The sequence below is a fragment of the Heterocephalus glaber genome, unplaced genomic scaffold, assembly GCF_053883595.1.
Source record: "Heterocephalus glaber isolate CG9 unplaced genomic scaffold, H.glaber_assembly_v1.0 deba00000347, whole genome shotgun sequence".
In the NCBI taxonomy this organism is placed as follows: Eukaryota; Metazoa; Chordata; class Mammalia; order Rodentia; family Bathyergidae; genus Heterocephalus; species Heterocephalus glaber.
Genome location: NW_028258143.1, coordinates 37835203 through 37852336, shown reverse-complemented (window position 1 = coordinate 37852336; position 17134 = coordinate 37835203). Strand labels below are relative to the sequence as shown.

At 38.1% G+C, this 17134-nt stretch overlaps 1 protein-coding gene across 7 annotated transcripts in view; it reads left to right on the top strand.

Moving 5' to 3' along the window:
• Positions 1-17134, top strand: part of Acvr1 (activin A receptor type 1) — a 132697-nt gene that overhangs the window by 49561 nt on the left and 66002 nt on the right. For 3 of the 7 annotated variants that reach the window (XM_087199047.1, XM_087199077.1, XM_087199050.1), the window contains exon 2: positions 8804-8978. The gene's annotated coding sequence lies outside the window, so the exon portion shown is untranslated. Of the gene's footprint in view, positions 1-8803; positions 9067-17134 lie in introns of those variants that run through there. The other 4 variants (XM_087199065.1, XM_087199068.1, XM_087199056.1 and 1 more) reach the window with 4 other exon arrangements.

Below are 17134 nucleotides of genomic sequence, written 5' to 3'. Positions count from 1 at the left end.
TTAGAGGAGTCCCTCCCAGGAAAATAGACAGTAAAATTCAAAAATTTCTGTTTTCTTTCTGGATGCTAAGATAGTGAAGTTTGGGAAGACCAGGTAAGACCTGTATCTCAGATAGTTTGTACACATGGGGCCTTGACAGATTGATGTTAGAGCTGATTCTGAAGCATAGGAATTGGCCAGTTGGAAAAAGACATTGTAGGCAGACAAATGCAAAGACAGAAGGTAAAAAGATCACAGTATCCTTGGGGAGCTGTAAAATGCATTTAGGGTCCAGTGTACAAAATCATGGTGTAATGAATGACTCAGTGAACTTGGAGCTGTCTTGGGCTATATTGTGGACCCAGGGAATCTGCCCATCTTTGGGAACACCACTGATTGCTTTAAGCAGCAGAGAGGCAGCTCAAGGATGATATTGGTTGCATTGTTGGCAGGTATATAATGGTGACCACTGAGGACTCTGTTGGAGAACTGCTTGGGGAGAGGTCTGGGCTGGGATGAAGGCAGTGGTGAGTGGGTCAGGTGAACTTGGTTTGTGACTGATCATCAGGGTTACTAGGTGGCTTCATTCCAGTGAAGGAAGATCAGCAGATCTGGGTCAAGGTTGAGGTCGATATGATGACTTTAGTTTTGGGAACCTGCATGTATTCTTGTGCCTCTTGAGAAACTGTTCAGGATAGATGCCCACTGTTTTTCTACTTCTTCTTTATGTTTGTGTGTATATATATATATATTTTTTTTTTTCTTTTCTCTCTATTATCCTTCAATGGGCAGGCAAATTATTGGTAAGTAAATTAAGTTAAAAATAAAAGCAAACCTCCGTGAGTTAAGTGAACTGCTAAATTAAATGAAAAGTGTTATTTTTACTTTTTTTTCTTTGATGAGTGGGTTGGCTGCCATCTCGGTACAGGAGTAGATTGGAAAACTGTCTTTAATTAAAGTGTATCTCTTCCTGTTCCTATAATTCATGAGGAATTCTGCTACCAATTGTAAATGAAATACCTAAGCAGAGAATCTTTCATTTCAGTTAGAGAGAGACTTAAGCAACTTGGACCCCTCTCTCACTTCAGAGGTAGGAAAAATGAATACCAGAGATTGTGACGTCCCAGCATCCCACAGCAAGGTGCAGGGGATATTACTACACCGGTTTCGTATTTTCTCATCCTGCCTTGATGATGCCCTGCAGAATCCCACAGATGTGATAGAACAGAGTTTGAAGGACTGTAATGCCCAAGACCACTCATTCAGTGGTAGAGCCAGAGTTACCTAAATTCTGGACTTTAATTTTATTTTAAATTGACTCTATATTCATAGATTAATAATTGTTTGTTGGCTGTGTATACAGTGTGGAAGGAATAACCACCCCAATTACAATAAAACTCAAAGATAAATAAGAGGCTATTTTTCTCAAAAAAAAAGCAGGCAGGTTAGTTTTTAGATAATTTGTTACAGGACTGGCAACTACTTACAAAATACACAGCTTGTTTGACATAATTATGAATAAGTAGTATACACACAAGACAACAAGAAGAAGGAAACAAGGCCACAGAAAACATTGTTCACATTTCATTTTATTTTTATCTTTATTGGATCTTTTTTTGCTTGTTCTGTCTTCACAGAGGCAAGCAGTTGCCCAAGAAGCCTTGGGAATGCCTTTGTGCCAATAATAATTTCAACAAAACAATGAGAAAAAGAGTACTGATTAACTTTCCTTTTTTTCAGTACTGGGGATGGAACCCAGGGCCTTCCTTACGTATGCTAGGCAATCCCTCTACCACTGAGTTGCATTCTTAGCCCCTTGATTAAATTTTATTCTGTTTATTTGTGTTTAAGCTTAACTATGGAGATTGATCTGGTGAAATTTTTATTTAGGTCAGTAACTGACATAAGAATTTGTAAGAGGGTAGAAGAATATTTGGTTCTTTTTATTTCCTCTTTGAATTTCAGCCCTAGAGTAGAAACTTCACCATGTTGTGATAGAGGAATTTAGTTACTGTGTTTATGCATTTGCAGTTGTTAATGCTTTTGAATTAATTCCATACATTCCTAAATCTTTCTGGCACAGTGTTAGACTAGGTATTAAAGGTACAGCAGGACATTGGATACCAAGTCCTAACTTTTAAGAGGCTCCTGGTGGGAATTTTGCTAAGTGTCTGTGTAGTGAGGTAAATAGACACAGGGTTAGGAGGAGCAAAATGCCAGACACCCCATTAGAAAACCAGAAAAGCTGGTCCTGGCCCAGTGGGTGGCATCCCTGCAAACTCTTGTAAAAGTGCTTTGAGATCATGAGCTGATGAAAGGCCGAATGGTCTTATGTGTGAAGCTAATCATCAAGGATTACCACATTTCGGTGAGACAACAGTTAAAACACAAGGTGCCTCATGGTCATGGGGATGCCAAAGGGTGCTGGGATGGGGGGTGCACACGTACATCAAGAGGGTGCTCTAATTACTGTTCAAGTCTGGTTCTGTTTAGGTGTTAGTAGTTGGGAGAATGGAAAAAATGACTGATTATTCCATTCTCACCTGTCTATTCTTAATCCCTGTCTACTCAAGGTGATCTGATTGTTCACTGTGAGCCTTTTGGAAATACAGATACAGCTCTGATAGAGACTTGGGGATGTCATGAAATTCAGCTCCCACCCAAGAACTGACCTAACTCCACGGGTCAACCATAGACCTCTTACCTAGGATTCAGGCCAACCAACCTTCCAACGGATTCAAACAAACAAATAGTAAATCAAACCTATGGTATGGAGGCAAGATAGGAAAATAAAGGGAAACCTGACGGGTCCATTAGAGACCTCTCTCTTCCCTTCTCCCCCCCCCCCATCCCTCCCTCCCTCTCTTCTCCCCTTCCAGGGCCTTTTATATGCTAGGCAAGTGCTCTATCACTGAGCTGTATTCTTGGATTCATCAACTCATCAGCTCTGAAAGGCCTACAGAAATGTAATTTGGTAACATGATTTGTCTATTTTTTACCCAAACTACTTAACAAAAGATACCATTGAACCCTGTGCAGGGAAAGAAATGAGATACCATTGGACCTTGTGCAGAAATGGAGAAAGGAAAGAACTGAGTTATGGACTACCTACCTGTGAGTGAGGAGTGTGTGTGTGTTTTTATCTTTCTGTCTTAGAATCTTTTCTTCTCTGAAGTCAAACCTAATATTTAGTCAATAGGTGATGGGGGAGAATTCTGCTTTAGTGTACAGCCTTCCTATTTGGTGTCCTTAGAATTCTGCTAAACTACCATCAGCGAGAAGTGAGGATGGGGCTATTAGTCTTTCATGTTCCTTCTTTTCAGGCTTCCCTGCAGAGTCCTTTGTAATATTTACTTAAAAATCATAATTTTTTTGAGTCAAAATGTCAAATCTCAGTCATTTCTTTTATGATTCAACCTAACAGTTCAACCTCAGTCATCTGCATTTTGTCTTCTTCTTACTCCTTAGATATTGAGTGTATAATAATAGCTACTGTATATCAGCACCCACTCGATGACATGTACTTCACATGTGGCCACTACAAGAGGATGTCTGTAGTGTGCAGGGACGTCACAGTGCTCCTGGGGCCTGGGGAGAGGGCTGCACAGAGTGCTGGCTCAGGCTGACATGACTGTCAGTTGGTAGGGCTGGGATTCAACCCGAACTCTTTGGTGTAAGCCAGGAACTCTCTTCGTCTCCTGTGGCTCACTGCCTTTACTCCCTCGAGTTTTGTCCTTGATCCTCTTACTTTATATTTCTGGCGCAAAGAAATGAGTGTTTGGCTGGACAACTGAAAGGGATTTTGATGGACTGCCAAACTACTTCAGTGGAGGGTGTTGAGGTTACACAGTATAAGCAGGTTATCTTCAGAAGAATACTCCGGTACTTAATTATACTAGTAATTAAGTAATCTAAAGTAGTTCTTCTCATCTCAGTCAAATTATAAGTTAAATTCTAGAGGTGAAAGGTCGTCTGATAGTTGGGTCTTAAATCTCCTCCCAGGGGCCAAGACGTTAGTGATGACCACTTTCACAGAATCTCCTCTCTGGCGGTCCTCCTCTCCAGGCTGTAAGACAGATCTTCATCTTTTCTTTTTATGTCCTACTTTCCCCCTGCAACACTTCCTTCCTCTATTCTTTAAATGTCTAGCAAGTTTGATTCCCTATTTGGTGTCTGGATATACTCTGGAGAAAATAGCATTTCTTGGTATAATTCTTTCCTTGGATTTCTTGGGAAATGCGCTGTATATATTTTTCCAAACTCCAAGAAAAATCATTTATCAAGTAAAAGGGAATAAGTATTATGATTCTTCTGTGAGAGTTCAAACTACCATCAGAGATGTTAGTGGAGAGAAGGAATCTGCTGATGTCAAGTTGGAAGCCAGAGCAGGCAAAGGTGACCTGTGGAAGTGAAGGCTAAGACTGACGTTTCTTAAAGCCAGGGCAGGGCAGGAACTTCTAGGAGAATCAGTCCTGATTGCTTGTAGCTGTTGGTATGTTATAAATATGTGTTGTGGCCCACTCTGCTACTACCATGAGTCATTCTTGCAAATAAAATAAGTTTATATGCATAGCACACTGTATACAAACCCTGTGCTTCTATTCCAAGAAATAAGTTTTAACAGCAAGTCCTTAAGTTGGCAGTTTCCATATTTGATTCTGTGTACTACTGTTAACTTTACTCATAGATTTGAATGTGGGTTATTACAGGGGTCAACAAACTTTCTAAAAGACTAGATAGTAAATATTTTAGGCTTTGCAAGCCATACGGACTATGTCACAACTATTAACTCTGCCATTTCCATGTGAAAACATCCATAGACTATATGAAAAATGAGCAGATGTTTGTTTCCAGTAAAACTTTTATTTATAAAAGCAGACTGTGGTCTGGATTTTGCCTGCTATTGGGATACTGTTCAATAATGTTTGTTGGTATTTTCCAGATTTTAATATCTGTTTTAGGCCACAATTCTTCATAAATACCACTAAGGTTATTGTTTGTTGTTTAACAATAATTTTAGAGGTCTATAGTAAGTATAGAATGCTTGGAAGTTTTTATTTGAAGCCAGATTTCTCCATGTTGCCCAGGCACTTCTGCAACACTTGGGAATAAGCTACCCTCCTGTTTTAGCCTCCCAAGTAGCTGGAACCACATACCTGCATTATTGCACGTGGTTTGTTTGGAAGTTTTTGGTTTTTTTTTCTGGTACTGGCGATCAAACTCAGGAACTTGGTCTTGTGAGGCTGGCATGGCACCATTCAGCTAAATCCCCAGTCCTGTTTGGAAGTATTTTAAGAATAACATATTTTTGGGAATTCTAGAGAAATTCCTGGAAATTCCTGTTTTTTATTCTGAAATGTAAAGATTAGTATTTGTTGAGAATTTAGAAATTCCCAAAGTCAGGAGGCTGCTGTCCCTCATGCGTACTACACTTCCTGTTTTCCAGCTTCATGTGGCCCTCTCTCTGCTTTGTGGTTTCCTCAGGATTTCTCTATGCTTAGAGCTTGTAACCTATTTTTATTGTTGTTATTGTTGATTTGTTTTGTTTTCCACTGGAATATCAGAAACTTGGGGGAATTGGCCAATAATGGCATTGCCTTTCTCCAGAATTGCTAGTAGATCAGACCTGTCTTTTCCTATATAGTCAAGTATCTGGAATAGATTATCCTTGAAAGATACTAGACATTAATATGCTTGATTGTATCAGTGATACTTTAGAGAGCCAGAATAAGAGGATGTTTGTAGTGTACAAATGATTTGTGTTATTGATTGGGTGGGATTGGTATGTTTCATGCTTTTCCTAAGACAATGCCTAACACTTCATTTATCCTAAAAGGGTAAAAGACAGGAAAGAGAACTAAGAATACTTTCTATGAACATTCAGTTCAATACTTACTTAAGACACAGTTTAACTTAGTGGTAAGTAAGAACACAGATCTTTGGAGTCAGAAAAATATGGGCTATTTTCTGGTTTTACCATTTATTTAAAAATATGACCTTTGGCATTGTTACTCAAACCTGTGTAAAGAATGTTTCCTTCTTTATAAAATGGGAATAGGACTTCCTGGCTATTTTGTTATTATTAATTAGTATCACATTACACAGTGCTGTAGCTAAGGGGCTCAATAAATGATTGTTAGTAACTCTCATAGATGATGGTGTTTCCCATTTCATGAAAAAACAAACTAACAGAATTAAATGATATATGAAGGTTACATCTTAGTGATTTGGAAAACTCAGCCTGGCTGCTTCCTAAATCCATGGTGTCCTCCTTCTTAAAGTAGTTTTGGTTAATGGCAATTCCACAGCAAGGTACATCATGTTTATTTGGATCATGGAGCTGATTGGACAAAAGGGACAGGTATGGGTTGGTTCTTGCAAGGGTAAGGATTTACAATATCTGGAAGCTACAATTTCTAGAAGCCAAGGATATGCTTATAACTGAAAAGTTGAGAAAACTTGTCCTGATTTCTTTTCCCTGTTGCTTAGCTGCTGTGTTGACTGCCAAGGACTTGTTTAAGTACCTTTTATACTAGCCTGTTACTCAGATCTCATCATATTACAATGACTTTTAAGAAGCTGTGTGTGTTCTTTTAAAATGCACTAAATGGAAATGTGCTGCTCTGTTCAATACCTCAGATTGGAATTAGAAAGGTAGATTGGATCCCCTTTCCTCACAGTCGCCCCCCATTCCAATCGCAGAAATGTGTTTTTGACCATTATGGCTCAGATTTTTACACAGCTTGATTTGCTGCCAATAGTTAAAACTCCATAGCCAAACAAATATGTTGGATAAATATTTGGAAAAATGTTTGGTCTGTGAAAGTCTAGTTTCAATTTGCTGAAATTTATTATATAGATACTTACAGCACTGATTTTAGTTAGTACTTTTTTTTTGGTACTGGGGATCGAACTGGGTCCTTGAGCTTGCACAGCAGGTGGCGAAACCACTGAGCTAAATCCGCCCCCCTCCTTTTCTTAATCACTCTGAGGATGTTGAACGCAACTACTTTCCACTGCCATTCAGGTCTGCCAGACTTGCTTATTGACATGAAGGGTGTTTGTGGAGGGGTGAATCCTTAGTAGAACATGTGTGAATTAAGTATTCAGAATTTGTTCATCACTTTAGATCTTACTTTATCAATCTTTGCTTTTGTGTCATACATCACAGTCTTATTTTCATTCTTTGGGTTATTTGAGAACTGAATGAATTTTAACACAAGTGTTAAATTATTTTTAATTTTCAGATTTGGTTTTTATCTAGAAGCTTGCGAATAATATGTGAGCTTCACCTAGTTTTAAACGGTTTTGTGACAAACGCAGTCCACAGCAAAGAACTGAGTGCCAGATTGAGTCATATAAGAATGTATCTAGCAAAGAATTAGAATGAGAAAAATCTAGGAAATATAAAATCTTCAGAGAAGGCTGAACAGAGGCAGGAGAGCTTGCACACTGACGTGAAGGATGAGGAGGAGTTCCATGCAGTGGTGATGACCGGACTGGAGTGTGTGATAATAAACGGGCACAGGGTGTGGTTTGGTGGTGAGCACTCGCCTAGATACAAGAAGACCCTCTCACTGGCCCCTCCTAGAAGGGAGAGGGGAAAACAGCCTTAGGATGAACTCACATTTCCCTACCTCCAGAATCTTAGAAGATACTGGTATTTCAACCATTCTGAAGCTCAGTCGTCTGTGGGTGCTGCTCAGTGGGAGAGTTTAAGGATGCCCACGATAGGAATGGATTTTTACTGTTTAACTTTGCTCAATGATTGTTGAAAATGGCAAATTACTAGTTAACCTCTGTATGTGGAGATCTTTTTATTGTGTCTTATTTTTAGTGTGCTTTTTACTTGTTTAGATTTTCTTTTCAAATAGAGTGGGAACCTCAGTTTAAACTGTAATGAGGAAAGATTTGATAGTATCTTGCAGAACTTTTCCCTTCAATCCCAAGGTGGATGGGAACATGTTATTTTCCACATAATCATTTAGGAGTGCTGTGTTTTGGGTTTGTTTGCTGCTTAGATTTTTTTTTATATGAAAGTTTTCTTAGCAAAATGTTTCTTGAGGTTGGAAAAAAGGTTCTATTTTCCAAAAGATGTCTGGTCTTCAGAGCTTTCTGTTACTAATGATTTGAATGGGAAAGTTTAGTTCTAATAAAAATTTCCTCTTCCTTTGGCAAATGGTGATGTTTTTCAAGTTTTCCTAAAGGAAAAGGGAGCTTGGGTGGCTTTTTGTTTTTTGTTAGTTATCTACAGAGCCCCTTCCCTTCCGTTTTGTGCATTGTTTTATAACTCTTTGAACTCAATTATTTACTACTAAGAATGTTGCTTTAAAATGGATCAAAACTAGGTATTTCTGAGTGGTTATTCAAGAAATTGTTTACTCTAATATATTATATGTCTCCAAGAGGGACCTGGGGTCTGGAAAGGGAGGAAGATTTTCACTCTACTCTTTGTATTGCTCAGATTTTTTAAAAAACAAATGCATGTAATAACTAATATACAAAGTCATTGGTTTTTGTAATTGTTTAGACTTTGTATGTGGTATTTGGACTTTAAAAGAACTTGATTTTGACATTTACTAACCGCTTACAGGGTTTGTATCATTTGTAAGAATATTTAAAGACAAATACAGACCTATGACCTCAACATACTGCCTATCAGTGCTTTCAAACTTTTCCATCCTTGCTTCATTTGTGAATTGGTTCCAGTTTTCTGGTGCAAGTGGAAAAACTTTTTAAGCGTGTGTTTTCTTTAGCCAGTGCATTCAAAACTGCAGAATTTTCTTCTGCTTACCTGATTTTTCTTTCTGCTTTCCCTCCAAAGCCCTGAGCATCGCACAGCCATAGTGAGACTGCTGGAGAACCCATCATTTCAGAAGACTCCAGAAGCACGTCTCCCACTGACCAAGTCTCCGGTGAGCAGAGTGCGTGAGGCTCTGAACCAGGAGGGCATGCTGCTTGAAGGACGTGAGCAGATGTGACTGGAAGTCGGCATTAAGGTAGCTGAGTCTGCCTTCTCTGGGGTCTCTCAGAGCCAGCAAGTAAATTACCTCTTTTAATGCTCTTTGGCAAAGATTAAGTCTACGGGTAAATTCCTCACTACAAATGATTATTTTGTTGCTTTATGTGAATTTAATGTAAGAAAATTAAGAACAACCTTCCTTAGTCTTTGCATCACTTGGATGTTAGGCTTTTGGCTGGGGAATGGATCTACATAGCTCTTCTTTACCTTTAGCCAAATTGTTCAAAGACTACCAACATTTCCCTACTTGTAAAATGTTTCTGCCGTTGTTTTCAATCTACAGGACCTTCACATTTATTTTCTCCTTCTTACCTTTCTTGCATGTAAACATTTTTATATAGAGACATTTTTATGCATAAACAAAGTATGCATTATTAATTATGCTTAAAAGTTTTTGAAACACAATTATACATTCTTGCTTTACAATTTGTTTCCCACTTTCCACTTAAGCAGAACCTAACTTCAGTGTAAGTAATACCTTCTTAGTGTTTCTTAGGTGGTTTCAACATAATAATAAATAGTCCTCAAGTGGAGAATAGCCTATGATTGGTGGGACATGAGGGAAGGGAGACCTTTCACATCCGGGAACAAACCAAGGCCAGTCCTTAAGGATGTGAGCTTACATTTTCCAGGGCAGGCCATGCAGTGCTTTGGGCTATTGCTGAAGTATTAGTTGTCATATTTTCATTTCCTGGAGGCTGTGTTAATATATATGTATAGTTGGACACATCCTTTGACAATCTTGAGATACTTTCATGTTCAGGTAAGGTGGTATGAGGTTAAAAGAGTTTTAAGAGGAAGTAATAAATAACAGGAATGGCACTAAGAGACTGACTTTATTTTGTTTATTTATTTCAGGGGAAGAGAAGGAAGAGATGATGGCTGTAGTTAATTGTTAGCTCTGTGATTCTTAAGTATGAAACAGGGTTACAATTATTTAGCTCAATTGTTTCCTAATATGGCTAACAGTCAGAATTAACAGAGAAGTCTTCCGATATCTGGTGTTGGGAATGAAGATTTGTATTTTTTGTTATCATATAAAGTATTTATTTTTAGAATGGTAATATAATCATTTTCTACAGTATTTTTGCAACTTTTAAAAATTTTATTTTATTTTTGTAGTTCTGGGGATTGGACTCAGAGTCTTGTGCATCCTTGGCAAGCTCTCTACCACTGAGCTACTCCCTTAGCCCCAAGATTTAAAAGACACAAAAGAGTGGGAGGTGAAAAAAAGTCTCTCTTCTCTCTCTGTTCCCCAAGTACCCAGTTACCCTTCTAGGCAGGCACTGTTTTCTTATGTATTCTGTCAGAGATTTCAGAGTGTAGATAATATACAAGTATGTAACCTATAATTTATTACAATTTTTTAATACAGACGGTAACAATATACAAGTTTTGTATCTTTTTTCATTAAGTAAGGTTTTTTTGGAATTTCTTCCATATTTGTGCTGCAGTCATTTTCAGTGATGCCTGGTATTCTTCTGTAAAGAGCTGCTTAATTTATTTAACTAGTATTATATCAATGCATGTAAAGATTATTTCCAGTTTTTATTATCATGAACAAGGCTGTAGGGGATAACTTTTGGCATATATCATTTCAGACATGAATAAGCATATCTGTAGGGTCCATTTTCAGTAGAATTTCTGGGTCCAAGGGTATGTAAATTTTAATTTTGATAGAAATTTATTGCCATCTTGCACTGTTATAGAGGTTGAAAAGTCTTACACTTCACCAGCAGTGGATGAGAACATTGCTTCCTCTTGCTCTTGCCAATGGCAGTATGATTGCCAAACTGATAGGTTTTTTTCCTTTCCCAGATTAATAGATGAAAAATGTCAGTTTAACATGTAGCTTTAATTTGCATTTTTCTTCTTTTGATTGACAGTGAGCAACTTTTCATAAGGGTAAAAGCCATTTGGATCTGTAATTCCCTTTATATTTGTGTTCTTCGGCTGTTTTCCTATTGTGGTATTGACTTTTATTATTAAATTTTGATTTCTTGTCCAAATAACAATTTTTTGGGGCAGGATAGTACTGGGAGTTAAACTGACGGCCTTTGCCCTGAGCTACACCTCCAGCCTGTTTTTAATTTTTTTTTCTCTTTTGCGATAAGGTCTTGTTAAGTCACTAAGTTGCCGAGGCTTTGTTCAAATTTGTGATTCTCCCGCATCAGCTTTCCAGAGTGCTGGGATTATAGGCATGTGCCATCAGAGAGGCTTCAAAATATTGATTATCATTATCAGTTCATAGCCCCCTTTTTTCTTCTTGTCATGTGTGCTTTTTGTATTTTCCCCAGTTGGTCATTTATATAAAAGTAAACTATTTTGTTGTGCTAATTATTAAATATCATGTATCAATTTGTGAATTTATTCACTCAGAAGGTATTTATTGAATGCCTTTTATGTATTAGGAACCTGTTCTAGGCGCCTAGCTATATAGTAGTGAAGAAAATAGACCCTGATATCTTCCATGAAACTTCCATTCTAGTGGAAGAGATAGTCCATAAAACATGAACAAATAGATTTATAGAAATAAATATATAAGCAGGCTTTTTGTGGCTTTTATATCAGTTCAAAGACCTTTTCTAGTTAAAGACTTAAAAACCTACCTCCTAGTTCTTGCTGGTGTGATGTTGGGACTTTTTAAAATTTAAATCCTTGATCCACCTGGAATGTTAGGTATGATCAATTTAATTTTTCTCTAGATCTTGTATTAATTAGAGTAAGGCTGAGTTGCTGTAACCAGTGGACCAAAATGTGCTATGGTTCAAAGAACATAGAAATTAATTTTTTCCTTACTTAACAATTCTAGTGTGAACAAAATGGTCAGCATAACAGCCCATGCCCATTCTGAGCCTCAGGTGCCTTCTGTGCTGTTGCTCCGGTAATTGCCACTGTGATTATCTCCATGGTCATATCTGGTCCCCTCAGAGGGAAAAGCCAAGGGAAAAGTCCATGGAGAGGCATTAGAAGCTGCAGTCATCCCTGTAGCTTGCATTGATGAGATCTCAGTTGTGTGGGCATATCTGGCTGTGGGGGAGGCTGGGCCGAGAGATCGCTGCTGGTCACCTGGCACTGAGGAGAAGAGAAGGAGGAGTTTTAATGAGAAATTAGCAGCCTCCTGACATTTGCTAGTCCCTCTAATACCTTCCCACAGAGTTGCTGCTGTCTGCACTATCTGGCCCTTAGCATCTTCCACCACTGGCTGTCTGGTGGGTGCTGATGGTGGCCTAGTCATTCCAGTTTTATTGTTTCCAGTTTTAGTACTAATTCCCATATATATTTTGGTATGTTTCTGTTATATCCATTTAGTTTCATTGATTATTCTGCCTATGCATGTACCCAAATCACACTATTTTAAGTTTAATATGATTTGCTTTTGCTAGGCGTGATGGTGCATACCTGTGATCCCAGCACTCGGGAGGCTTAAGCAGGAGGATTGGCACAAGTTTGAGGCCAGTTTAGGGTACATTGTGAGCTCAAAACCAGCCTGAACTACATAGTGAGACCTTGTCTTTAAAAAAAAATGAAAAGTGTATATATATATGTGTATATATATATATGATTTCATTTCCCTCTCTTTTGGTAGGTATACTCTCCCCATTTTAAAAACTGTTTTGGGCCGGGCGTGGTAGTGCATGCCTGAAATCCCGGTGCTTGGGAGGCTGAGGCAGGAGGATTACAGGGAGGTCAAGGCCAGGCTGGACTACATAGTGAGTTCAAGGCTAGTCTGAACTACATAGTGAGCCTTTTCTCAAAACAACAAAACAAGACAAAATTTTTAAAACCACCAAACAAAGCCAAAAAACCCTTTTTCTAGAGATTTCATACTTATTGGGTTTTTTTTTTTGTTTTTTTTTGGTACTGGGGACTGAACTCGGGACCTTGTGCTTGCAAGGCAGGCAACAGAACCACTGAGCTAAATCCCCAGCCCTCATACTTACTGTTTTGTGTATTATTTATTTATTTAGTGGTTCTGGGAACTGCAACCAGGGCCTCATGCATGCTAGGCAGGTCCTCTACCACTGAACTACATCCCCAGCTTGTAGGTGTTTTATTTTTCAAATTAGGTAATTAATTTATCTATTTGATATGCTGTTTTGAATTTTTAATCTTCTTGCCTTAGCCTCCCAAGTAGCTGGGGATTATAGGAGAATGCCACTGTGTCCAGCTTGTGTTTTTCTTTTTAAATACAAACTCTTAAAATAATCATGTCTAGCCACCACCCGGTTCCTCTAGGCAGTAAAGCTGTTACTACATTATTATTGAGTCTTATATAGGTACATTTTGTTGGACAGGGTTCGCACTTTTAAGATACATTTTTCTTATTTAGTGATAGTGTTGTATAATTCCTTCAGGGAACACTGATCTAGACTCCAGTTTTTCTTTCTCTTTTGAGTCCTAATACTTAATTGAAGTAGATTGGAGGAAGAACCAGCTTATACAATAAAAAAAAATTTCGTTCCTGATTATGATTTGGAAATTGATACTTATTTTGAATGTCTACTAAAAATAAACTTGGAACTTGAAGAAAGTTTTCCTCATTTTGAAAATAAAGAAGATCCAGCTGAGGATTTAGCTTAGTGGCTCTGTGCCTACCTCACAAGCACAAGGTCCTGAGTTTGATCCCGACTAACGGGGAAAAAAAGAGGAAAGAAAAGGTGATATTTCAGAAATGTATTGCACAAACTTGTTTGGGACACACAAACCTGGACAGATTTTGCAAATACTATGTATTATGCACAGTGCTTGTCACTTTCTGTGTGTTTTCATGTGTGTGTGTGTAACAACTCATATTCAGCTTTTGTCTTTGACTTTACCTTTTTTTATTGTAAAATAAAACATATTACACGTGAAATGTATACAGCTTAGTTAATTATTATAAGGTAAATATTTTTATGACCTTCATATATATCAAGAAATAGTGTATTGTATAGTATATACACTGTAGTAATTGCTTTCCAACCTTTCTTTGTAGATTTATCACCTGAGTGTTTATACCTAGCACTGTAATTTAGTTTCATACATATTTTTATGTCTTATAAGTGTCTTAAACATCAAGTTCTCCACTGCTCCCACTCCTTTGTTCCCTTATAGTTTATTTGTTGAGGGATCTAGCTGTTTAGCTTCTAGCTTCTTATTGGCTAGACTTTGGTGACTGCATCCTCATGGTTCAATTTAACTTGTTTTTCCTTTAGTGGGAAATGGTATTTTAACACCACAATCTAGGTATCAGGGATGTTCATTACTACTGGACATGTTACCATATTAAAACTTTTTTAGTGGATAAAGCCAGGAATTATTTATATTTATATATATATATATATAAAATACTTCATACAGATATACTTCCAATATGAATTCAGTTTAAAAGATTTTACTTAAATCCTTTCTGTGTTACTTCTGTATCTTTATTCCACACAGGGAATTCTGGTTCTCAGAAACAATAAGGAATGACAGAATTAAAAGAAACCATAGTTACTTATTTGTTTTTCTCCATATTACACATATAGTAGTCTCAGTATTGCCACAAACTAGTACTAGACACTACATCTGATGACAACCAATAAAAACACTTTTTGTATGCTATTCCCATTTTCTCCCCTTTTTTCGGGGTGAGGGGGTTATGTGGTAAAGTTGCTTATAGTTGAAAGTTTGCCAGACTTAAACACTTACTAGATTTTAGGTAATATTTGGAGGAAGAATAATTTTTCCTTTGTTAGTTATTATGTTGGATTTGTAGCTGTGTTTGAAAGCAGTTCTTATCAGAAAATTTATGGGAGAAATGACATCTGAGATTCTCATTAAAATACCTCAGTAAAAAAATGGGCAGAATAGAGGAAATAGGATTGTACATTTTTGGAATGAGATGGGGGGACGCTTATTTTTGAAACTAGAAAGTAAAAAATGGGTTTGTTATACTTTTCTAGTTCTCTGTAACTTGAAATACTCATAATAAAAATTTAAAGGTTAATTTTATAAACAAGGAAAAGGAAAGGACATATGGGGAAGAAGGTAATAAGGATTACGTGGCAGTAGGGAGCAACTTAAGAGTGAGTGATGCCATACTTATCCTGGTGGTTCAGCCTGGTGGCCTATAGTGGACCCTGAACCTGAGAAAATGGACGGCATCTTGAGCTGTAAACCAACATTTAAGGGATGAGTGGTAGAAGAGAAATACTTCTTCCAAGGTACCCAAAGTGGATCACAGTACTAAGACCTCAGAAAGTGGAGCCTGTGAACCCTACCTAGGGAAGAACTCAGGGAAGAAAGGAGTTAATTGTTACTCCTTGTTCTACAAAATGGACAAGTGAGCCATCTCATCACTCTCAGCATCACTTGAATTGCTGAGGGTGGGGGATTCCTAGGCCTCATCACAGATCAGAGTCTCTAGGGAATGAAGCTGAGGAAGCTTCCCTGTGTGTCCGAGACTAAAATAAAGACTGAAAAGAGTTGGAACCTTAACAAGGGGCATTGCAGTGAATTGACTGGATCAGAACATTGTAGACTGAGGAGTGAGTGGAGGCTACAGAGGTAGGTAGCTAGTGCAAAATGGCCCTTCTGGAATGTTCTCTGCAAAAGGATGAAGATGACAGGTAGAGGAAGACTCAGAGCTGAGGGAAATGATGACTGTTGAAGGTGTTAATATTTGTGATAATACAAGAGAGATTGTCCAAAAATGAGGAAAATGTGGATGATTCCTCGAGCAGGATGACTGAGTAGTCAGACTACACATGTGCTTAGGTCCCCCATTGCCAAAGGGATTATTTTCTGGAAAGAAATAGATTTTATTGATTTAAGGAAAGTTGGAAATTATAGTGATGGATTGGATCTTTCTTTCATTTGTCATCAGTTTGAACAGTGTAAAAAGAAGACAGGCACTAAAGTCTTCTGAGTGCCTCTGCTTGTTAAGTTCTTGCTGGCCCTAATGACCCATCCCTAAGGAAGAAGGAAGGAAGGGGCCTGGAATGCTGGCCAGAGGCACCCCATTCCCATGTCCTTGTAATTTTCTTCCATTTCCTTGTGTCCTGTTAAGTGATAGTCTGGAATGTGTAGTACCTTCCAAAGAGGGTGCCTGATATGGAGTATTGTTTGGTTATGGACTCATGCTCCTTAACTTATAAGGAGATTGTGTCCCAGTAAACCCACTGGGAATTGAAATTACTGTAATTTGAAAATGAGTTTTAATACACCTGCCTCAGCATAAGTCACAGTGAAGCAATATGGCTCACTGTGAGGTGTCACTTGTTTACCGTGGAGCCCTTATGGCTGCCTGCATGCTGCAGCCGGCACCTCTGCTCTGTCCTGCATCAGGGGAGAGGATCCTACCACTTATTGCTAGTCCAGGGAAAAATCAGAACTTGAAATTCCAAATATGAGTTCTGTTGGATGTGTGTATCATTCTAAATATTGAAAAATTGAAAACTCTTTAAGTTGGGGACGGTGTGTACTTGTGGTCTGTTGGTGGAATTTCCATGATGATTTTGTAATCACAGTGTTGGAAGGCTGGGGCCAACAGCTGATGTGGAGCCCTGTTCCTCCTGTTTTTGTCTGCCTCATCGTTGTTTTGCTTTTAATAACAAATGAGATCTATCATTTTCTATCCTGTGGGCTTTCTTCTACCTCTGTACTTGGGGCCATCATATGTTTTTAAGATTTCATTTCTTTCTCCCTATTTAATACACTGCATTTAATTAGCTTTTAACTTTGTTACCCTGTTTGGGTGAGTGTTTTTGGTTGGGTTGATAGTCTTGGTTACACCTATTCTCTGGTCTCTTTCTCCCCAGTATCCATCTAGGACCTCACCCTGCCTTATCTTCCTGTCTCCTCTTTGTTTTCTGTTGTGGTTACTTGGATGCTAACCCTTTCAGTTTGGGTGCTGACCCTGGTACATGGCTTCTTTTCTTTCTCATGATCGTATTTATACTTTTGATGGATATATTTAAATGAACAGCTGTGCGTTTGTTGAGTCATACCACAATTATCTGATTCTGTTCTAGCTGCTCGACTGGCAAAAGCATATTTCAAATGAAATTTTGAGAGAATTCCATTAATCACTTTCTAGTTGGGGGGAGGGAAGAGGGGATATAGATCACTAAAGAAAGTCTTTAAAGATTAATTAGTGATTCCATT